The sequence below is a fragment of the Aquila chrysaetos genome, chromosome 23, assembly GCF_900496995.4.
Source record: "Aquila chrysaetos chrysaetos chromosome 23, bAquChr1.4, whole genome shotgun sequence".
In the NCBI taxonomy this organism is placed as follows: domain Eukaryota; kingdom Metazoa; phylum Chordata; class Aves; order Accipitriformes; family Accipitridae; genus Aquila; species Aquila chrysaetos.
The window spans coordinates 14868771-14893681 of NC_044026.1; positions in this window are offsets into that span (position 1 = coordinate 14868771).

Genomic DNA, 24911 nt, shown 5'->3' on the forward strand with positions numbered 1-24911 from the left:
GCAAAGAAAAAAAAAATCATGGCCATGATGTGTATACAAGCTTATGATTCTGGGTATATATATAAGTATTGAAGGCATAATTTTACTAACTAAATTGAAATCACATTCACAATTTTTTTTAATTTATTTATTTTTAATCCATATAGGAAATTAAATAGGTCTAAAGATAAATGAATGGATGCTACAGCTATAAATTCTGCTCTGGGACTCAGGCATACCTTTTTTCCTGCCTAAGGAGTATTGATTCCTGTGATTCCTTGCATATCGCAACAGTTTTATTTTCTAGCCATTTATCTCTGCAGCGAGTTATTTGTCTCCTTACCCTCTTGCTGTGGGTTAGCCCCAGTGGGCAGCTAAGCACCACACAGCCGCTTGCTCGCTCCCCTCCACTCCCAGTGGGGTGGGGGAAGAGGAAAGGAAGAGTAAAAGCAAGAAAACTTGTGGGTTGAGATAAAAATTGTTTAATAAACGAAGGACAAGTGGAAGAAGAAAGAAAACAAGACAAAACGATGTAAAGGCAATCACTCATCACCTCCCACAGGTAGACTGATGCCCAGCCAGTTCCTGAGCAAAAGATGGCTAACCTCTCTAATACCCCCTCTTTTCCCTTTTTATTGCTGAGCATGATGTGATATGGCAGGGAATACCACTTTGGCTGCTTCGAGTCACCTGCCTGGATGTGTGCCCTCCCAGTCTCTTGTGCACAACCCACTACCCCCCATCTGTTCACTGGGGAGGCAGAGGGAGAAACAGAGAAGCCCTTGACACCGTGCAGGCACTGCTCAGCAACAGCTAAACATGAGCGTGCTATCAACAGCGCTTTTGGTCACCAATCTAAAACACAGACCCATACAAAGTGCTATGAAGAAAATTAACTCCATCCCAGCCAGACCCAGTACACCTCTCCACACAGACAGCTGAAATGTCGTTAAAAAAAATTTAAAAATTAGCCATACATTTTATCTTCTGTGTTGACCGTAACAGTAATTTCTTTGAGAAAACCTACATACTAAGAAAAAGAAACCCAGCCCCTCTACTTTCTCATAAATTCTTGTTGACTATTTCTAGCCAAATCACTCCTCCTAAGATATTTCTGAATTTCATCCAACAATAACTTCCTTACCAGGAAGTGAATCTATATTAGCTGGCTATTGATTCCTTTTCTGAGCTGCGTGTTCCACTGAATTATATTTGCCTTGAAAGTCTGAGCTTAGTAGGGGTGGAAATGTGATTCAGGGGTTTTCCTGAAACGTTGCTATACAGACAGGTTTTCCTTGGGCCTCATTTGTGATGACTACCTCCTGCAGTCAATCCTACCCATCTTCCTGAACTGATGGCTGCCATTTGGTGCTTTATTCCATGCATTTGTTAATTAGCTTTATTCATTCAAAAATTTCTGTAAGGAATTCTCAGCCTGTCAGCTGCTTGAGGACAGCCTGCCTCTGGCAGCAGCGATTCGCTCTCCCGACGGGCGGCTCTGCCTGGCGCTCTCAGGGTGCTACTCACCACTGACCAAAAGTGACCAAACAGTCACTGGTTTGTTTTGTTTTTTTTTTTTTTTTCTTTTACACCTGGGGATTGGAAACAGGCTGTGAGTTCACTATGTGGTTCTACAAGATGAAAGGTTTACCCCTAAGCTAGATTTGGTCTTGTTTCTCCTGCACCCGGACCTGTGCGCTTTGGGCACGCTGTGCTGGTCCTCAGCCCTGCTGCTGGCTGTTTGCTGCCCACCTGGAAGCAGTCCCCTCTGCGCGGGGGTCTAAGTCTCCGCGTCTGCCCTTCCGTGTTTAGGGCATTATCTTTTCTCATACTCTATGGTGTAGTCTAGTAGCTACTGCACAGTGTAGTAGATTTATGCAAAGTCATGTAGAGGGCATGTAGATACAATGAAGAGTGAGGGAGAGATAGAGACAATGCACAGTGTATGCAAACTATCTTAAAGCCAGTGTCTTGGTCACAAAGTCTAATTTGCTTTTCTGACAAGTACTCCTTGTAGGGAAGGACAAATTGTGGTTAGAATAGAATAGAATAGAATAGTTCCAGCTGGAAGAGACCTACAATGAATATCTAGTCCAACTGCCAGGACAGTTAGAGGTGGTTGCAGGACATATATTAATTTCAATGCTTTTGAAAGTCAGCACTTTTTTATTATTCATTATCTTATAGTGCTTCCCCAGTCTTCGAGGTTCTCAACAATGTAGTGGACCATCCTGAAATTCTACAATGTCACCGGCAGTAATGACTTACTTCTTAGTACACTATGACAAAGAATAATGTATATTATTATAGGAAATGTGTTACCTGATATTATTATCTTGCACACTCAGTGTCAGAACCAATTTTTAAGATGTTTAGATTCCCATTTTCCTCTTATGAGTCTAAAAGTACATTTGTGTTTTTTTTTTTCTCTTTCCCAACAGATTTCCTCTTCTCTCTGTATTTTAACTGCTCTGAAAACCAGTTTACATTTTACCTATATAATAAGTGGTAACATTTGTCTTTTTAATCACTGGGTTTATAATAATAGAGTTCGTTAACAACAGTAAGAATTTAAGCTACTTACTGTCTATTAGAGGAAAATTAATCTATTCAAGTGATTCTATTCCTACAAGATTTCAGTTAACAAAAGTACAATAAAAAATCTTATCAAAGATAGGAGTATCATTCTAGAAGGCCAGAACTTTTCTTGGAAACTGTAATTACTTAGATATTGGTTGGGATAACAGGTATGAAAGTTTAGGAAAAATTAATTCTAAAGATAATACAAGATTGTTTTCTTGCATAATTTACTTTAAATCCATATTAAAAACAGAACAGCAACCAAAAAGCTATTCTGTGTTTTGGGCTTGAAAACACGTCTTGTTTTAATAACAACAGAAGAGAGAGACACATCTATTGTATGAACATAGCATGCACTTGATGCTTTTTTAATAAAAAAGACTATGTTATTTGCTTAATAATTTATTTTTCCTTTTCTTGAAAGAGTACAATCAATAAAGCAATACACACACACACTTCCATATATGTAGGTAGCTGAGAGTATATCCATACTACTAGTCAGCACAGAAATATTTCATCTTCAGTTTTGTCCTAACTACCCTTCTATAAAAACTCATGAAGCATATGTCAGTTAAGGCAATGGCTCCATGGACATTTTTGTAACATTAAAGCAGACTCTGTCATTCCTTTCCTCCAAATTCATCTTGCACCACCATTTTTTCTGTTCTCCAGGTTTTTGATTTTGTTTTTTTTCTAACCTGGGTTCCTGATCAGCTTCTCTGAGAACTGCAAACAGATGTGGTTAACACAAGTAGTTAACATGAATGGCAGATTAGAGCCATGGGAAGGCAATCATGCGATAACTTCCTTGAGTAACAGCAAAATAACTAGTCCTTCACTGTATTTTTAAAAATTTTTTGCTTAAGAATAATAGTTGAGTATTGTTTATTTAGCACTTTTCCTCAACACTGACGACACCGGTAGGTTCTTTGTAAAACAGAGACAGTGGAAAAACCAGAAGATCAACGCTGTGATAGTAAGACTCCGCACTAAAGAATGATGCAGACAGCAACTCCTCCAGGGGAAGCTCTTGAAGACCATCAACCTGAATCTCCTTTGTTTTGCTTCTCAGCAGGTCAAGTACACTTACAAGTGTCAGGTGGTGGTAAATTTTTTGCCATTCTAGCCTAGGAACCTCTCATGACTAGATTTCACCACCGTAAGGTTACTTTAAAAAGTATTAAGTATTGGAGAACAAGATGTATTATGAGTGCTCTGAAAATCTAAACGACAACTTTCAGAAGCTTTTGTGGATCAGTCCGTGGTTTGAAAAAACTGTTAGTTTTGCCTTCAGGTCAATTTGTCTGAGTCCCAGAGGAGCATGGCCTTGGACTGTCAGTAGTCTCACTCTACAACAAGTGTTGCCTGTGGCAGTCCCAGTGCAAGGAGTTCCCACCCTCCCGTCAGTCCTCGGCTCCTTGTTGCCAGTAACGAGGCGCCGCTTCTTAGTCATTCTCACACCAATATTTGTGGGATGAAGCAACTGATCTATGTAAAAAAAAAAAAAACCAACACCTTTTTGAAAGAGAGGTGGAAGTGGAAAATCTCTTTTTAAAAATGTATCAGCCCCTGACTGTCTTCCAGGTTGAACTCAGAAGCAGTTGCTTTGGCACAACTGGGAGGTGTCACACAACAGCGTGGGAGTGAGAAGCCAAGCGGTAGGCACTGTGACAAAAGTGTTACCACTGAACGCTTCAAACGGTGAAACTATGGTTCCCCTTCATCACCTGTAGCTCCTTAAAAACAAATGTGTTTGGGCTCTGGAATTTCCCCCAAAGCTTTAAGCTATTTAAATTATGTATCTTATGGAGGTCTTTAGTCAGGTGTGGCTAAAACTTTAAAGTCCCTTAAATCACAGATATTTAGATTACAAAGTTTATTTGCTTTGCCCAGACTGCCTATTGAGATTTAAGTTCCTTAAACCACAGCTAGAGTTTTTGGAGCTTATGATCCCTGTGGTCTCCAGCAATGAAATTTTCAGACTTTCTAAAAAGCAGCTGATACAGTCAGGAGATTTTGAGTTTCACCGTGTCTTTTGAGTTTTCTGAAGGGTTTGCATCTGTGCTAGTCATTTGAAGGTTTTGTAAACTTTGCAGAATATCACTGTAAAGCTTCTTAGCTCTTCAGGAGAAAAAGAAACATTTGTTTCCATCTGTATTATCAGTGAAATTTTAAAAATATCCAGGAATTGAAGGTATGTATGCTGACTTGCAAAGAGTAAGTCTTCAATACCCCTTGAAAAGATGTAGATCACGTGGCCACAGATACATTTACACAGTTGATGATTTGTGGTATGTACATATATAAAATACCAGAAATAGCATTCTGTATTGGGCAAACAAATACAAAACCAACAAAAAGTATTAATTTTAATTAGTTACTTAGTTACAACAAAGGCACTAGGTCTGAAACCTCCAGTATTTTTAGAATGTGATTTCTATCAGTCTAATCTAGCCTATTTTTTACTAATGGGACATGTTTATTATGCAGATATCTGAACCCAAATTCTGGATCTCTACAGAAGTAAACCTCTTAAATGAAATGCCTAATTAATCTTCACTGTCACAACAGGGGAATAAATGCCTGTATGAACCTCCAGAGTAAAATCCTATTCACCTAACTTAAGTTCTTAACTTCTGTAAAAAGTTCCTCTGTAGCTTACAACTTAGGCCATTCCCTTGGCTCCCTTTTAAGCAAAATTAATTTATGAGCTGCCTAGATGCAAATTTTGGAACTTTAAGACCAAGTAGAGCTAGAGTATGTGGCAGGTACTACAGAAATAAATAGTATCTTGATTTCTGCAATTTTAAGATAAACATAGGGAATGGTGTTACTCCTAGTTTAACTTACCCTGTTTTTTTAAGATAAGGTAGAATAAATTGCATTCTGGCATGCCATGTTTGTCTTTAGAGAGAGCAAGAGAGTGAGCTTAATTTTTTAAACAGATAAAACTGAGAGCCATAGTCAATCCCAGCAAGCTAATTAACAGAAATTTCAACTTGATTGGCTGAAAGAAACCAACATCTAAGACAATGTGACTACTGGTAACAATTTCTAAAAAGGCCCATTGTGAGATGGAAACTATAGTCTATACAAATAAGAAAAAGAGTTTGTGTGGAATGAATCAAATATTTTCTGTACAGCAGTGAATTTAGTATTTCAATGATGACTGAATAATGTTTTGGATACTTTATTAACAACCAGTTAGATTACCTTAAACTTACAAAGTTTTGTTCAACTCACTAAGCAGAAGAATCTAATGATATTTGCGTTACCATGTTGTATCCAGGATGTCAGTATAGCTGAAGTAACACAGGATCTATGGGAGACCAGTAAAACCAAGGTCAGACAGGATACATTAGGTCACTTCAAATATTACTAAAAGCTTATGTTTAGGAGATCAAATTGAGTAGTAGGTAACTGTTTTAGGGTTATCTGATAGCTCTCTAGATTACATTATGTTGTATGTATGTCTATATTATTAGATTACATGTTTTAACGATACCTCCATTGATACAGAGCTTAGATGCTTGGCTCACCTATTGATACCTTCCTACTCATGCCTAAATTAGGGCATCTGTTCTCAAGTTGAAGCCTATCCCTATGATGCAGACATGTGAAGAATTGATTCTGTAGCCTAAGCCTGTGCCCCTAGTGCTGATACCAAAGACTTCAGCATGGGACTGACAGATACAAAACAGGATTTACAGGACACCTGCACCTTTTTGGTGCATGGTTTGGAGCCCAGGTAGAGTATGCTAATGAGTCAAACATGATGCTAGATAACTGGGTATGCATAATTGTGTCTCTTTGCTCCCTGATAAACATCTGAACTCAGGTGAGATGGAACACATGCAGAGATTCATAGTAACATTATTATTTTAACTACTTGAGGCTATATTTTTCTCTAGTATGAAAATTAAGTACGAACTTAGTTTTGGTATAAACACAGTGTGCAAGGAAGTGCTCTTCCACAGAAATAGATATGATTTTATATATTTTGTATTACTTTCACCTAAATGCAAGACTACTTTTTTTGTTTTTCTAAAGAAACAGTTTTCCCAGCACTTGAATGGGATCTTTTATTCTTTTGCTCTTGAGCTGGTGTTTGTTTCAAACATCATTATTCTAATTTCTGTTAAAAAAGAGCTGTACAAGTCATAGCATTTTATGGACCTAGGGTTAATAAGCCAAACAGCATGGAAATATTAATATAATCTTTGTTTAAGCTAATAGCACTACATTCTTTTATCACAAGTCAGAAAACAAATTTGCTTCACATGACCAACCAACAATACCACTCAAATAATTAAAAGTTCTTCACTACAAAACCTCCTTTGTGTTTAACAGTGAACTCATTTCTGAGATACATGGTGCTAAAGCCAGTTCAAATAGGTTTTACTATAAAACTACTATTTGATTCAGAGAAAGTGTAGTTATTGCTGTGCTGAAAGCAGGAGCTAAATGTCCTTTCCCGGTTGTGTTCACCTGCCTTATATTTACATCATGTACATCATTCAACACATACAATTCTGTCACTTTCACTTGGAAAATAACACATTTTGTAGTTATACAAATTTATGTAGAAACGTTCAGCTCAAATATTTACAAAAGCACAGAAGTGGAGCCACCTCTGCGAATGAAACAAGAATCAAACGGCGAAGAGGTGTTGGAAAACACACTATGAACAGCAGCAGCCTGGGACCCTTAATATCTGAAAGATCAGAGAGCATCTTAATTTAAAATACTGCAAGGATGAAGTAGGAGACTGGGGAATTTACATATATGAGAAGAATGGCATCTGATTTAGATATTTGAACTTCTTATTTTTTTGTATTATAAATATGTACTACAAGTGGGTTTGATCAAGAGTCATTCTTATTAGTATTTTGATGGAAATGTAATTTCTTATGTTGAAAATGTATGCTTTTTCCTATTTTTTTCAGCTTTAGTAAAACCTTCAAATTTTCTGATGAACTTTCATTTTTTTTATTTTAGTTTATTATTTTATTGACATTAATATTTTTCTCTTTTTTTGACAAAAAAAAAAAGTCATCACTACATCTCTCAGGAAGTACAGGTTACAAGCTCAAAAAAAGACTATAAAACAGAGCATACAATTTGTATTTCATGAACTTTCAGAACTGAAGATTTGAGAAGCTTAAGGTTCCTGATCAAGTTGTCAGAGTGAAAAGTCAAGAAAGAGTTTTGTGAGCCTTAGTCCTGTTTTGAAACACAAGAGCATATTTTTATTCTTTAGCTGAAAAATAGGAAAACCTTGCAAAAATAATTGTCTGAAATATATTCTGAAATAAATACAGCAGACAAATTTATTGTTTGAGTTAGATGGGGACGAGAATGAAAAAATACTACCTTATAACTGTTAGTTAAATTAAGACTATATTCATAATAGTTTAAACAAATTCTTATTGAAGAGAGATCACACACATATGAATGTGTATTATACATTATGTTATATTTACAGTACAGTAGATCTAGTGAACTGAGCAATAATTTTGAGCAACTGGATTCTTTGCAGTCTTGGGGTTCCAAAAGCATGAAAATATAGTGTAAAATAAAAACTCTAAATAATGAGGAAACAATGATACTTTGTGCTGTTTATTAAATTTAAAAGATCAGTCCATGCAAGACTCGGTTATTTAATGGCATTTTATAAATATCACAATAGTGAAACATCTTTGTACAAAGAACTCAAAAAAGGCATTTTTTGAATCCATTCTACTAAACCATGGCATTTGTCACTGTCATTGTGACAGCTGGAGATTAAGATCCCATAAGGAAAACAGGTCTATTTCTTGATATTGTGTGTCAAATGTTTCTCAGCTAGTTGCAGTAAGTGTGTATGGTCACAGTTAAGTAAAGAAGGCAGGAGGAGAGGGTATTTGTAATCAAAATACTTTCTAGGTGAATAAACCTTGCTGCTTCAGGTAAGCAGGAATGTCTATTCCATGAGTGTTGTAATTGTATTTTAAACAATGTGTGCTAATTCATCCTTCGTCCAAACTTAGAAGATTTAAGTCCATTATAGCATAAAAATGCAATAAGCATCACCTCTGCTATGAGTTATTTTTAAACTACAAGGTGAAGGCAGTAGTGCATGAAGTGGACAAGTAGAAGAGCTGAGGAGAGTGTGCACATGCAAGTGTAGTCTGAAATAAGACTAGGACTGGGATGGCCTGGAGGTACCTTAAGAACATGTCATGTGGTAGAAAGGGCGTTGCAGTGTGGCACATTCTCACTAGCGACTTTTGTTTCTACTGGTTTGGTCCTCAAGTTCTATTTGTGCATTTTTTACTGAAGTCAATAACCTATTTCCAAGAATCAGAAATTAAAAAGCAAGCATCAAGACATGTATGGAAATTAATACAGACAAAGAGAGATAGTTAATAGAATTATTGTACTGCACTCAACAACAAAGAAGAGAATGATCTGCTCTTCCTTCTTCTCCCTTTCACATACAAGGCATTTAAGTGTATTATGAGAGGTTATCAGGCTGTAGTCATACTGGTTCTATGTCATTCGCTGATACCTCAGGACTCTCATGTTTGTATGACCTGGTGCCTTTGCCCACACTGGGCATTAAGTACACACTGTAAAGAACTAACAAGCCTATCTAGTTCTAACCCTAGTTGACTAAATATTGCTGAAATGGAGGTGAACAAAGACAGACAAACTATTAAGGTTTTACTAGTTTGATCCCAGTAGGAAAAAAATATATCTTCCTTAACCCAAATAGATAAGTCAGTCACACCTCCAGTATCTTCAGGTCATGGCCCTATAACATGATGGGGGATCACAGCCTAGGAATAAGCTGTACCTCTTCTCATCCTCCAGCTCTCAATAGTGAAATGACTATGAAATGGAAGCCAAAAATGCACAACTACCATATTGCTTTGACTAGTCAGTGTGAATCAGACATCTTGAGGAGGAACAGGAAGGTCTATTCTGAGACATCTCCCTTTTTTTCTAGCTCCTTCCTAGTCCATCCTCTGTAATCCACACCACTGGTCAGAGTGGTTTCCCTTGGAATGAAGCACTGCTTCTATTTTGTAGAAATAAATTAGGTTTGGAAAACATTAGTCAAAGTCCTGACGCCATATTTTTCTGTGTGGCTACTTTAATCAGAAATGGAAACTTGGGTTAATAAAGCCACTCATATCTGCAGATTTAGGTCTTAAGCATATCTGTAACTGGTGAATGGAAAGCTGTACAATCGTCCAGTTGCATGAGTAGTCAAACCTTCAAGGGACCAATTGTTTTAGCCCATGTCTGCACTTCTGTAGCTGTGCTGAAGTCAGTGGAATTTTTACCTGCACAGAGAAGTAATGTAGTTTAAACAAGCTAAGATATTTACGCAGAATATTCACACCTCTTTCATAGCTGTCAGATTTTATTGCTCAGTTAAGCCAAAATACTAGTATCAGCCAAATATTTTTTACTGCTATTTTTGTCTTTTTGTCTCATGTAAATAAAATGGGAAATAAGGATGAAACTGAACTTGTAAAAGAGTCCATTAATTTGTAATTTTCATCTTCACTAAAGTTCAATTTATTTCCAGATCATGAGGGCAAAATATCTTTTTGCATATTTTGTCTGAACAGGACTCTGTGCAGGACTCTGTGCAGGGCTGAGAGAAGTAAGTCAAGGGAGTTTACCATTAACTTAAGCTTTCCTTAATCAGAACTTACTTCAAAACTGAGAAAATTAGAAAACCAGATTTACCCAACTGTGTGTGTAGATCCTATTGTTCAGTATATAATTTTAACTTCTGAGATTTTTCTAGAGTCACAGAATATAAGGTAAAAAGGATTTATAGTAGGTTTGTTTTTTAGTGAATCCTTCTGACTTGCTGGGGAATTGATTTCTCTGATGGGGTGTCTTGTCTTGCCATAAGCAACTCCAAAGACAGTGATTTCTTGTTCTGTTGTTGAAGTACTTTATATTTATAAATTTTTTCCTTGACATACTGAGAAACAAGTTATCTTTGCTTCTGACTCATCTCTAGCTGATTACTTCTTTTATTCTGTTAAAAAACCAGGAAGAGTTAAAATAGGGATTTGTGCATTTAATTCTCAACTAAGTCATTTTTGTTCATATGCTGTACTTATTTTCTGCAGCATTTTCTTTTTCTGTCCTTTAGAACACGATCTGGTAACCACTGTAAACCTCTGACAATTTTTGACTTATTTTCTAATAAGATCCAAATGTTATGCAGCAGCCACTGAAAATTACTGAAAAAGAAAGATACTGGTTTTGAGAAAGGCATTTTGCTCCTTTGGAGTGGCACTACCTTAGTGAAAAGGTCTGACAGAAAATCCAGAGCTCTGGATTTTCTCTTTATTGTTCTGACATGATATTTTTTCAAAGCCGGAATTCTGGCCATGGAAAGTTCCTCTCTGTATGTAAATCTTATACCGCATATGCTAAGATATTTCAACTCTTCAGTGCATTTCATTTGAATAAAATTGAATTGTATATTCTTCTATTTACAGAAAGGTCTTTTATTTCTAAATATAAACATATTTTTCTTCATTTTTGTTTGCAATGAAAATTGCACAATGTGACATTGGTAATGTACACCTCTTGACCAATATTTAATAATTAGCAAATGTGTTAAGTAGTAATTTCTTTTAGAGGCCAAACAAATTAAGTCCCCTTGCACAAAATACATTTTACTAGCTAGCAGAGGTAGCAAAATGGTAAAATGTGAACCATGGATGTATCAGTTGTCATTCCTCGTTAGTCATTAGTCATTATTAATTATCTGAAAGGCATGAATTTTCAGGCTCTTCTGATCTGGACAGATAATGCAATAAATTATATAATAAAATATATTATTGTTTTTATCCTTATCTAACAAAAAGGAAGCCCTAGTTTCAGTTCTGAAGACTGTAGAGCATTTTTTTAAGAGGGTGGAGGTTGATTTATGACCAATTGCAATTCTTGCAAATATGTTTATCACTTTTCACTTGAACTCTATCACTAGTCTACTTCCAGTGGAAACAGATAACAAGCTAGTATGATGCTTTTTTTCCTGCTTATATTCCTTTTCCTTTTCAACACTTACTGTTGTTCCCAGACAAAATGTTTCTTCCCATGTGTGTCACAACTCTGAATTGCTGGATTAGCCATATATTAATCTGTTCAGCTGATAAATTTAAGGATTGGTAAATTTGCATCTCCTTGGAAACAGGCACCTAGCAATCACGAGAGGTATGAGAATCCTCCCCATCACCATGGGACTTTTTTTTCTTCTATTGGTGTGTATTAGGTTCATCTGACAAGGTTGTGGTAGTGGGGGGGCTGCAGAGCTGGCTTCTGTGAGAAAAGATCTGGAGCTGCCCTCATGTCAGACAAAGCCAGTTTCAGCCGGCTCCAAAATGGACCTGCTGCTGCCCAAAGCCGAGCCCACCAGCAACTCTGGTGGTGCCTCTGTGATAACATATTTAAGAAAGGGTAAAAAATGCTGTGCGGCAGCTGGGAGAGAGGAGTAAGAAGATGTGAGAGAACCAACCCTGCAGACCCCAAGGTCAGCGCAGAAGGAGGGGGAGGAGATGCTCCAGGGGCAAGAGCAGAGTCCCCTGCAGCCCATAGAGAAGACCATGGTGGAGCAGATATCCACACTACAGACTGTGGAGGACACCAGAGCGGGTGGATGTCCTCTGCAGCCCATGGAGACCCCATGCCAGAGCAGGCTTCTGGCAGGAGCCGCGGCCCGTGGAGAGGAGTGCGCTCCTGAAGGACTGTACCAAGAGGAAAGGACCCACGCTGGAGCAGTTCATGGAGGACTGTCTCCCGTGGGAGGGACCCCACGCTGGAGCAGGGAAAAAGTGTGAGCAGGAAAGAGCGTGAGAGACAAAGTGTTATGAACTGGCAGAAACCCCCATTCCCTGTCCCCCTGTGCCACTTGGCGGGGAGGAGGTAGAAGAGTCAGGAATGAAGTTGAGCCTGGAAGAAGGAGCAGGTGGAGGGGGAGGTATTTTTAGTTTTGTTTTTGTATCTCACTATCCTACTCTATTTTTAATTGCCAATAAATTAAATTAATTTCCCCAAAGATGAGTGTGTTTTGCCTGAGATAGTAATCAGTGAGTGATCCCCCAGTCCTTATCATGACCCATGAGCTTTTCATCTTATTTTATCCTCCTATCCTGCTGAGGAGGGGGAGTGAGAGAGCGGCTTGGTGAGTACCTGGTGGCCAGTCAAGGTCAGCCCACCACATCATAGCGTGGTATATATAGTATATATGGTATGGCATTATGGGAACCATACTTTGACATTTTAGATATGGCTGGAGTGGAGAGGTTCAGATTGCTTTTTATTATGACTGTTTCTTTGTTCTAAGCAATAGTGAGATCAGAGAGATTCAAATTTTTTATATGAACAAATTAAGGCTTACCCTCTACTTTCATTAGCCTTTCAAGCTGCATTTAGATAGGTGAAAGTCAATATCTTTCCTAGTCTTTCTGTAAGTAGTGAGTTCATTATGTGCTAACTTGGAAAGGGTGACAGCTTTATGAAACCTGTCTCTCCTGCTCTGTCTTCCTTCTTTCATTCTCCCTCAAGTTCATGAGCTACAAATTGTTTCACTTGATCTCATTGCGATAGGGTCATTTTGCGGCTCATGGGTGGCAGTTCAAGGGCCCTTCACCCGGAGCTCCGTGATGGGTTTAGAGGATATGGGCAAATGAGCTCAGAGTGAATGATGACCGTCAGGGCATTTCTTGGGGGCTTCGGAGGCTTTGGGCAGCTGGTGGGACCAGACACGTATTGTTATGTGCAGCAAGGAAGCCCCTGGGGGTCTCTGGAGCTTACTTTAGGGCCTGCAATATTAGGGCAATCCAACCTGGGGTACCTCCAGTGGGCAGCTTTCAGGAGCAGCTCTGTAGCAGTGAAGTTGCCTGTGAATATATCCAATACATTTCACTGCTTTCTAAGTGCCAAAGAGGGGGAAGCTTTGCCACGAATGTGATAGATTGTTCTAATGCTTACTAATGGAAGTTTGTGCCATAAAATGGTGTTTTGCAGTATGCAGATTTCAGGACAAATCACTAAGTGTAACCTATAGGAAGGCCCAGATTACAAAGCTTATGAATCAGTGAATTTTCAGTGGGCAGCATGGCAAAAGCTTAAGATTCTGAAAATATAACTCCATACTCCTAAATGCATTTAGAAATGTTAAATGTTTAACAGAGCAAATGGCTAACTAAAATAAGAATAGAAATGTGACATCATCCAGATAAGACTTACAGAGTGAAGACACTAGAATTAAGTGTTGGAGAAGATAGACCCTAAAGTCAGTGAAGTTAATACAATTCTATTTCATGTATAAAGAGTAAAATACTCAAAGCAAATACTACTTGCACTCTCTGAGGCATAGTGTTACCAACCTTCTTTGAGGGATTAGCGTCTTGAAAGCCTACTCTGAATTTTATAGCTTACATCCATTTTCAAATTACAAACATATAAGTGCAATCTCTTTTGAGTCAGGGACAATATGATACTCAGTGTGTTAATGTATTAATACAACATTCAGTGCCAGTAGTACTTCAGAAGTACAAAATAATACTGTGCAGAACTTCATATGCTTATGCAGTCCAGGCACCGTTAACAATGTACATAACACTCCTTAGAAATGTAGCCCAGAAAATTAGTGTGTACTTGAGTGGATGTCAAGAAGTTAAATTATAGCTGCGCACTGTTTTTTCCCAGGTCAGTTATCAAAAAGTACACATAATCTTGAAAATTATATCTGTTTTAGAAAAAACAGTTGTCAGAAACATCACAGGAATCATATAACTTTAATATGCAAATTTTAAGTGGAAACTTGAGTCTCCAAGACATGGGGGAAGGGCCAATGTATTTCAAAAAATTCTCAAAAAAATGGTTACTATTTTTAATCTGAAGAAGCATTCAAAGTTTCAAATACTTTCAGCTAATGGAAAAGTTTGAGCTCCACAGAGCTTGTGGGTTGCTGTTCCCTGTGACATGTACGTTCCCGATGTTCCATAGGATATCTCCTGCCACAGTTTGGCCTCCTTCCGTGGGAGAGGTAAAGGCTAGCATTCCTCCTTAGTGCTAGCAAGCAAAAATAAAAGCTGACTGACTGAAGCTGATGTGCTTACTAATTCAGTCTTAAAATGTGAGCTTTTATGAAGACACGGTTTCTTGCAGAACAAATAAAATATCTTCAGTGAAGGGTGATGATTATTTCTCTTTCACTTCAGAGAAAGACTTTAGTAACTCAAAAGCTCACAAAAAGCAGTAATAATCACCCTTCACAGATGAGATATCCTGTAGATATAAAATGCACAGTTGTCACCTCTCTGAGTCTTCAGTTGTGGAGTTGACAAACAAAGAGAAAGTCTAAGATTTCCCTTCCAGGTAGACACATCCTAATTCTTTAAAATCTCTTTTTTTCTTTTTTGCCCCTCCTCTTTTCTCTTGTATCCTTTAAAATGCAGATCTACATGCAGCTGCAGGAGATGTCTCTGTTGTAGGGAAAGGTGAGAGATTGTCTCCATGGAATCTCCTGTGGACCAATGGAGGTTCCTAAAATATCTGGCTGAAGGTTCTTTTACATTGTGCAAGGTCTACTTTGTCTCCCTTTGATTTCTGTGGCAAGCAGTCATGCCACATGGGTGGCAGGGTATCTCAGTGTTAAGGACACCTCCTTCCTTTGTCTGGATGAAACAATTTCCATAACAAAAGGGTAGCCTGACATAAAAAATCAAATTCTTTTGACAACCAGCATAGGCAGTGGGTATAGATAAACGGAGGTGACACCCATAGTGTTTTAGAGCAACTTCACAGATTCTTTGAATTGTACCCAACAGCCAATTTCCTAATGTGGGGTCTTCCATGTGGTAACTCCCTGGCATTCTCTGGAGGAAAAGGAGGTAACATATTAACTGGACATATAAACTCTCTAGCTGCTGAAAAGACTCTTCTGCTCTGCACGGAGAGGAACTGGACCCTTACCTCTCCTGAATTCAAATAAATAAATAAATAAATAAATAAATAAAAAGGAATATATTTCTTATAAATTTATCATATGGAAGTTTTCAAACTGTATAATTGTAAGTTTCTGTGACAATACAATTTATCAACAATGTAATTAGTTTAGATGAAGCACAGGATGTGGATAAAACCTGTGAATCTTTAACCTCCAAATTCTCTGACTATATTCTTTCACCTTGACCCAAGACATTTAACATTAGGGAGTATTTTTTTAACTGTTTTATTAGCACAGAAACATAAATCGCTCCTTCAAAAATGATCTTGTGATGATTAGTCAATGTTTGTAGGGCGCTTTGGAGATTTTCAGCACCAAGTGCAAATTAAGCGCTATTATTTCTTTGTCTATTCTTGTAAGAGTTTTCCCTCCTTTCTAAGCCTTTGAGGGAAGTAAGATCAAAGCCTTTTTTAAGGAAAGTCTTTAGGAAAGACTTTAGGGAAGTTATGAGGACTGCATGTTTTTAACAGCTAGATAACTCATTCCCTTAACTCTCTCTCTTCGTGGCCACTGCTATCCCACTCCTTTCTCCAGTATGGTATGAGACTGATGTAACTAAGATGCAAGAGATGACACAATGTGATGAGTTGTTCTGCATGTTATTTGAATTTCTTCACGTTCCAACAGCTTTTGTGGGTTGCTGCCATGCTTCTGGATTCAACTTGGAGAATTAAATTCAAAGCTGGTCAAAACTCAGAATTCTGTGAGAAAAATTCAGTGGTTCTCATTTCAAAAGATAACCTTCACAGTAATTCCTTTAAGAAATTTGTAACATTAAGGAATATCTTCTGTTCTGAAAAATTTTGAATTCAGTAAAAGTTAGGTTTGTTTTATTTTAAGTTATTAACCAAGTATATTTTCACTATTTCTTAACTGGTCTGTGGCAGCATTACATAAGACATAAAATTGTAAATGACTACTGATACACCACAGTATGATTAATAAGTTGTCTTTTTATACAATTAACAAAGAAATAAACATACCTGCTACTTACTTTGAAACAATCTTATTTTCTTCATAAAACTGATATCTGTTTTACTGAAAAAGTTTGACAGAAATGAAAATAACCAGGAAAAAATATAGCTGTCTTCAGTTTTCTTATTTTATCTTCCAATCATTTTTCTATGTCAATGAAAATAGCCTAAATTAATGTCCCCCCTCCCACACCAAAGCCAAGAGTATTAGTGGCTGTGATAATTTTGTTCCTTCCAGTAATGAACTACTCTGGAGAAGGAAGAACCCTCTGGTTATATTATTGCAAAGCTAAATAAGTTCCCATCTATGGAAGATATAAAGTTTTCATGAGTATAGCTCCATCTTTTACAATATGTATAAAATGAGACCTGAGGAGGTTTTTGTAAAACAAGAAGCAAGCCAATGGCTCTTGAGGAAGGGTGGTTACCAGAGCAACCTATTAAACATTGCTTTATACTATCAACTAAGCGCATGACTTGCACTGCTCCTGATAATTGTTTTTACTTATAACCCAGAGGTTATTTATATGGAAATCTTGTAGCATGTTCTAGAATCTTGAAAAATGTGTAACTTCACAACAGCTACCAACAGCTAAGGAAGGGCATGGCTGTGATCCTGGAACCTGAACTAAGAAATCTTGTCTTAATGGAAATTTAAGATTTTAAGCCTTTTAAGTCATGAAAAAATCAGAAAAGGGAGGGAGAGACTGTACACCTCTTTGAAGTAATAATAACACCCCTTTATTAGTTTGGAGGTTAGGTTCCTCAATGCTCATAAGATACTTGAATAGACTGGAACTTTATGTTTTAAAATGCTTCCTCATTCTCAACTAAAACACAGTCTTAAAAAAAAGTACCTCAAGTATTTATATCTTGTCCAACTTCTGGACACAGAAGAACTGACAAGACCCTTAGCACTGAGAGTACTATGAACACCGGTCTGTGTATTCCTCACTGAAACAGGACTGTTAATTGATTTGGGGAATAATCAGGCCTAACTGTACTATGCTGCCATGAGTGTCATCTTCCCAGTACCACATGCACTGGTACAGTTCAAGAGCTCTAACAACCCAAGTTTATAGTCATGTTTGTTCTTCTATCATATACCCACTAACTGGTGAAGAAAAATGTGTATCAAATCTCAATCTCCAGTAAGCTATAATTTAGGTAAGAAGTGCAGATAATACAATAGTCAAGCAGGACAGGGGGTAGAAACTGCCACTTCTGATAGAGCCAGCATAATAGGTCCCATTGTTATATCTCACTAATTGTTCTAGCCCCTGTTTTTCTCATATCTGACCTGTGTGTTTTCCTTTTGGAAAGAGCTCTTGTTGTGCTTGTCCTGCATCTGCTTGTGTATTCAGCATGGGCAATTCCTCTCTTTGTTTTGCCAGTTGTTTTTGGCCTCAGTCAGAGACAGCTTTTAAGTTAAATGGCCATCTGGCAACTTCACTCCTCTTCAAACTTCTCTGAAAGGAAACTCATTTAGCAGGTGCACGCTAAGCCATTGGCAAGTTATTGACAAATGGAAAAAAGAGGTCAGCCTAGACTGACATGAGCACCCTTTTGAGCAAGAGCATTACATGCCTTATAAAACAGAAAATTGACAGTCAGAGGACACAGTCTCAGAAGCCAGACACATATTTCTAGATGTGCTATTTCATTTTTTTTTCAAACTACAAAGATTAGTATGTCAGAAATAGAAACCAAAGACAAAGATGTATGAGCGCTGGGTTTTCCATTTATACTTTGTGCTCTGCTACATAAAGCATTTGTCTGGAAAAAAAAAAAAAGAAAGAAAAAAAGAAAAAAAAAAAAAAAGAATGGGCAATAATCTAAATGTGGCATCTTCAATTACGCTGCATTTCTAGGTTAATGATTTCCAGGTATGCAAACAACCTATAAGACAGAACGTGTCCAGTTATTTATGAATGATGAATAGGAACAGGCCATCTGAGTTTGGTAGACAAAACTTTTTTTAGAATCATTAATGTAGGGAGAAGACAAAACTTAGAATAATGGGGTTTTTTTAGATAACAACTAGTGTAAGAAAGAATACCTTTAATGATACAGATAGTAGGCTCTGGCCATAGAAAGTATAGTTTTAAGTGAAATGATTATGCCATTATGTACACTGTTTTCAGTGAGTGAGTCAAACTTTAATAATAATTAAGCAGGGCTTCAGGCTCTGACTTTTGGACTATGTTGCATCAGAAACTGTGAGCTGTTTTTAAATTCTTAGGCACTAGGACCGTGGTTCAGGCACTCAGCTGTTTGCTTCATGTAATGAAGAAAATCAGATCTTCTTGTAATAGGCACGCGTTGACACTGAGAAAATAAAGCAATTATAGTCATGCTTTTCTAGGATGCTACAGAGACATCTAATATCAAAATCCTGCCTAATATTGCTCTCAAGTCCATGTCTGGAACAAGTATTTTGAAATTTCTGAGTTGAATGAGAACATTTGGGGCTATGATTCATTCCTAAACACTGAGTGCTTAGAATTATGCACAAATGTCTCCAGATGAGCTAAAGAGAGCAGAATGTTGCATAAAACTTCATTTGGAGTATAATTTAAAAATATTTACACTGCACAGATACAGTCTGAGACCTTACACTGGCAGGGGTATAATCAGTCATGGGAATATGAATGTCTTGGACTCTGAAGGATCAAAGCATATAAGCATTTTAAACTCTTTGAATATTTTCTGTTTAGAGATAAATGTCGTAGGGCGAGGAATAACTTCTAGATGTAAGCAAACAGTTTTTGAATAGGAAAAGGATGGTATCATGAAGAAAACATCTATATCTTTCAGATATCAGCTCAAAACGAGGCTAGAAAGAGCAGTGGATAGTGGCAGGTAAAGGTGATACGAGAGTCCTTGTGGATGTTGCTTCCACAGACAGGGACTGAATGACATGCTCTCTGAAGGACAATGCACATCTAAATGAGTCAGGACTTGCTCTAAACCAAAGTAGTCCCAAGGTAAATATCTTGTATTTCTACCTGTACACGCCAATGTTTCTATTACTAATATCTTGACACTAAATTGAAACCAGAAGGGAGCATGTAAGCATGGTAGCTTATAAACACCCCAGGCATTCATGAGATGCCCCAGTATCAAGTGCTATGCACATGTCTCTCACTAGGCTGCACCAGAGGGAGTTATCACTAGGCAGTGAGAACATGAGCTCCTCTGCTCCTTTTTGGGCCTGGAGGATCAAGGATGATCTGGAACTTACACATTTAGCAATGTAGTAGTTTGGTACATGTGTGGTATGCAGCCTCAGAAACAAAGGACAAGTGAAATATCTTCAGGAATGCAACATGGTTTTTTTAAAACACTTTGTGAAGTGGGTCTTTGTGAAAAAGAAAATTGGAAATGGAAAGCTTTAGAAATGTAATAACTAAAATTAATTTAAATATACATCTAGAGTGCAGACATTCACATCTGAGCTAATAAACCTGGGCTTCCCTTAAAGACAATGGAGAAAAAACAGACACTTGTAGAGAATGTATTATAGAGTCTGTTCCAATATCTCTTTAAAATTAAGTAAGTCATGCTTTAGAAGTGTTTTATTCTCCCCATTGACTGTAACTCAGAAGTCTACTATATACATTTAGATAGTGAAAACAGAATATGTGAATAGCCCCATAGAACAGATACGGAGAAGGAATTTTCCTCTCAGACAATAACTTACTAGACCATTGTTCTAGACCATTGCTGAACTGTGGTCCAGAAAACTAATCTTCTGCTGAAGTTCCTAATGAATGCGTAGTAGCAGCAGAGCGTCTGATGATGATCTCATTAACTGTGGCATACTTGTACTTCCTGTAATGTGAGCGAATTCAATTGCCTTTTCATTTTGTCACTGCAGCAGACAGAACATTTTGCAAAATTTGTCTTCTGAAACTTGGCTGAAACGTTTTTGGGGGGACTTTTTTTAGGGAACCTATATCTGAAAATTCCTCAGAAATTTCTGCAAATACATATAACTGTTAAGGTTGTCTTAATTCTGAAACTGAAATCTGGAAAGTTCTGAATGGCAATGAGTCACTGAAGACTACCTTAATCTCTATCCATACTGGTATTTTAGCAATAACTAGAACTAATATGGAGAAAACACAATTACAGACTCCCTGGGACTGAGTTATTATGTTACCACTTTGCTTTTTCCAGTGCTTGAGAGTTTCTTCTCAGATGTGCAGTATCTCCTGTGCTTGTGTTTGGATTTTGTCACATAGCAAGGTAATTGATTCAGTGACATTGCCAGGATCTTATATGGATAATCTTCACACATTTAATATTTTACAAGTAGCTGCTATTTTTTTTTTTATTCACCTCTATACTCCCCTATTAGACATATATATATTTATTAAAATAAGTTGACTGTATTTCATCACCAGTTGTTCATAGTTAAATAACTCTATTAATTTGTATTTAATACTTTTCATACTGTAAACAATTCTTTAATAAAACTCTTGTTCTGAACTGTTAAGGACTTACACAACTTCAAAGAGCTAACCATAATGATTGCCACATTTTAAATTACCTTATTTTGTCTATTTGTAACTAGTTGATTTATGTTTATTTGTTTGGTTTTGGGTTTTTGTATGTTAATCACTGAAATCAATAAAAAAATAATAAACTTATGTCATGCATGACTTCCTTTGAAATATTGTTCAGTCAGAAATACATCTATACAGGAAAATAATGGTCTAATGGAAGAACTAGGCATTAAGTTCTGGTGCAGTTTCTTGAATGCAGTATTTCTGATGGACCTTGTGCAATTCTATAAGGCTCAGAGCATAGAGCTACAATAAGAAAGCTGCCTTTGCTGTATTGTAGGCAGAGCTGTCCATAATTGGTCTTGGGCATTGGTAGCAGTACAGCTGCACTCTTCAGAGCTTACAGTGGGCTACAAATGCCACTGAGAAGGAGACTAAATTAGCTTAAGTCAACTTTCATGTTGCTGTAGCTGTAGTAAAGCCATAGGAAATATACATTCTTTGTACTGTTCACAGAAGGTCATACTGTTCAGAAAAGCAAAGCATGTAAGGAATTACATGCTGGATTATACAAAAATTAATTTAGTGAAAAATAGGTGGTAGACTTGTGATGTTAATAAGATCATGTTATAGGGAAAGATGTGATAGAGTCTAATATCCGTGTATAAGGTATTGTCAATACACAGAAATGTTAAAATTTAAATGTGCACATCTGGTTACTGTTATGGGTTTGTGTAGAGTGGGTTTTTTTGGTACCGGGGTAGGGGGCCGCAGGGCCGGCTGCTGTGAGAAGCTGCTGGAAGCTCCCCCGGCTCCGAGCCGGACCCGCCGCTGGCCCAGGCCGAGCCCGTCAGGGACAGTGGAAACACCTGTGGGAGAGCAGATTTAAGAGGGGAAACCTGTGGTGAGTGGGGATTGGGATGGGAGAGGAACCCCTCTGTGGGTACCGAGGGCAGGGAGGAAGAGCGGGGCAGGAGGGGATGCCCCCACAGCCCGCAGTGAGGCGGCAGGCTGTCCCCCCCCCCAGCCATGGCAGGCAGCGGAGGCCCCCCAAGATGGCCGCCACTCCGTGGGGAAGCCCGCGCTGGAGCAGGCTGGGACTGAAGGACTGCAGCCCGGGGAAAGGACCCACGCCAGGGGAGTTGGTGAGGAACTGCAGCCGGCGGGAAGGACTCACCTTGGAGAAGTTGGTGGAGGAAGAGTGTGCGGAGTCCTCCTCCCCTGAGGAGGAAGGAGCGGCAGAGACAAGGTGTGGGGAGCTGACCCCAACCCCCATTGCTGGGGGAGGAGGGAGAGAGAACCGGGAGTGGGGCTGAGCCGGGCAGGAGGGAGGGGTGGGGGGAAGGTGCTCTAAGATTACTTCTCAGTATCCTTGTTTTGATTTGATTGGTAGTAAATGAAATTGATGTTGTTTCTTCCCAAGTTGAGCCTGTCTTTTTCCTGTGTCCTTAAGTGGGGAGTGATCCCTCCCTGTCCTTGTCTCGACCCACGAGCATTTCTTTATATTTCTCCTCATCCCACCGTGGCCAGGGAGGGGGGAGTGAGCAAGTGGCTGAGTGGTGCTTTGTTACCAGCTGGGCTTAAACCACAACAATTACATAAAAATCTATGTGATTACCTTAAGTACAGGTACATAAATGGTTTGTGAAAACTGTCGGTGAAATGATCAAATATTTTGGGATGGCTTCAGATATTTCAAATTATTTTGAAGTATTAGTTTCTTGCCTTAGCTTGATTCTTTTTAAAGGTTTACTAAAGCTAAGGTGAAGAAATGTTCACAGGACTCTGAACAAAAAAACCCCAAAATTTAAAAAAAAAGAAAAAAAAAATCCCCAAAGTCTCAAATCTTCTGTACTGGTCCAGCTTGCCGTCATGCTACTACTAAAATCCTATCCTGTGCATAATATCATGACCTTGAAACAGAAGCCATGTACTAAGCTTAATTTTGCTAGCAATATGAATTTTCTCCCAGCACTTACTTTCTCTGCAGCTGGTACTTCATTCTCAGGGCTTAGTTGGTTTTGCTTCATTACTGTTTATCTTGGTTCATAGGAGTCCTTCTTAAGAGAAAAAGACTACATTGTGTGAGAAAATATAGACAGAGAAAGCACTAAACCTCAACTAGACCTAGACCTGCATTTACAACAAAACTTCAGGACAATCAAATATACGGGAAAGTTTCAGTCGCCTTGTTTTTAAAGTGTTAACTGTCCAAACACTTGAGTGGGTATACTTTTCATCTGAATTCCTCATGAGCACCTTGATAAAGTGAGGGCGGTGGCCAGTTGAGGAGAATGATAGATCTTTAGCAGTAACATTTCCAAGTATGATTTAACATGCTTGATGCTGGGAAATGAATCTCAATAGCTTAAATATATTGTTGTATTTTTCTAATTGGTAGAGTTTATATTGGTTGCATACTACCTCTGGAAAAGATTAAGCTAAGACAAATCTGAATATTTTTTCTTACTGAAACTGGTGATCATTTATATAAATATACAGTCCACATGCTAAAAATGCAGCTTTGGGAAACTTAAAGATCATATTTGGTCTGCAAATTATTTTTGACTCAGAACAAAAGTGAAAATAATTTATAAAATATTATATAATTCAGTTCAATAGTTGATCAAGCAGTGTGACTCATTTCTCCATGTTTTATCAAGGGCAATTACATCTATATCCCTAACAAAATTCCAAAAGTATGCAAATTAGGGAAATAGGAAGCTCATTCAGAACTAAAGAGAATACTTAGAAACATGGGGGATTACTCTAAACACTGAACCCCCAGCTTGGCTGTTTGGACTATGTGTTAAATTCTAGGGAGGAGAGATTTAGCAACTCAAGGAGGATGTACCTGTGAAGTTTCAATTAAAATACCATTTTTTATTAGCTTTCCATGCCGCTTTTTATTTCCAGTCTTCTAGCCAATATTTTTTGCTTCTGAGGAATCTTTTCTTAGTTTTACTGTAAGCCTTCTCTGTTGAGAGGGACAGGTTGAGTCAGGGTGAGATTGACAAGCCCATATTGTGTTGTCTGCGTGGAAGTGGCAAATCCAAGTAGTGTGTGCTGGCATCCTGGAGTCACTTGCACATGTGCCTAGGGAATTAAAGGAGCTGAAAAATATTTTCTGCTAAGCTGCAAAGAAAACTTGGGAGTTTAAAGTTCCCTTTACTGTGCTGACTTCTGGGAAGGCATTTGCTGTGGCAGGTGTAAACCATTGCTTGTTTCTCTCCAAGAAGGAGGTGGCTGAGAGACAATTCTGGATCTGGATGTACCTCAGTAGCTCACCCTCTCCTTCTCTCTTGTCTTGTCCACTTCTGGTTCAGTTCTGTTCCACTTGCTGAACTCATCTTACCTATTCCTTCACTCACTGAAAGTTTATATGCTTGCTACAGGGGATGTTTATAATGGTGGGGATGACAAATGTATGATTTATTTGGCATATATAGCGCAAAAGCACTTTCATAAAGCCTGATGAGAGAAGCTATTTTTTTGCATCCATAGCCAGTTGTATTAAGAGAAGGGATGGACAGAGGTAATTTTGAGGCATTTGGCACATCAGCACATGGCAGTACAAAATAAAAGTATTTCTGTAGTCTCCAGTTCTTTACATCTACTTCCATATGCCCTCCTGATTTGACACTATGCTAAAACACAGTCCTCTAGAAAATGAAACATTATGACTTTTCACTGGTCCTTTTTGGGGAAGCGTTGATTTGTGTGTGAGACCACACACTCAGTAATCAGTGAGACTTTGTGACCTGCTATTTGTCAGACTTTATAAATTGGTAGATAGAGAAAAATCTGAGTGTACAGAAGTGGTCTCTACAAGGA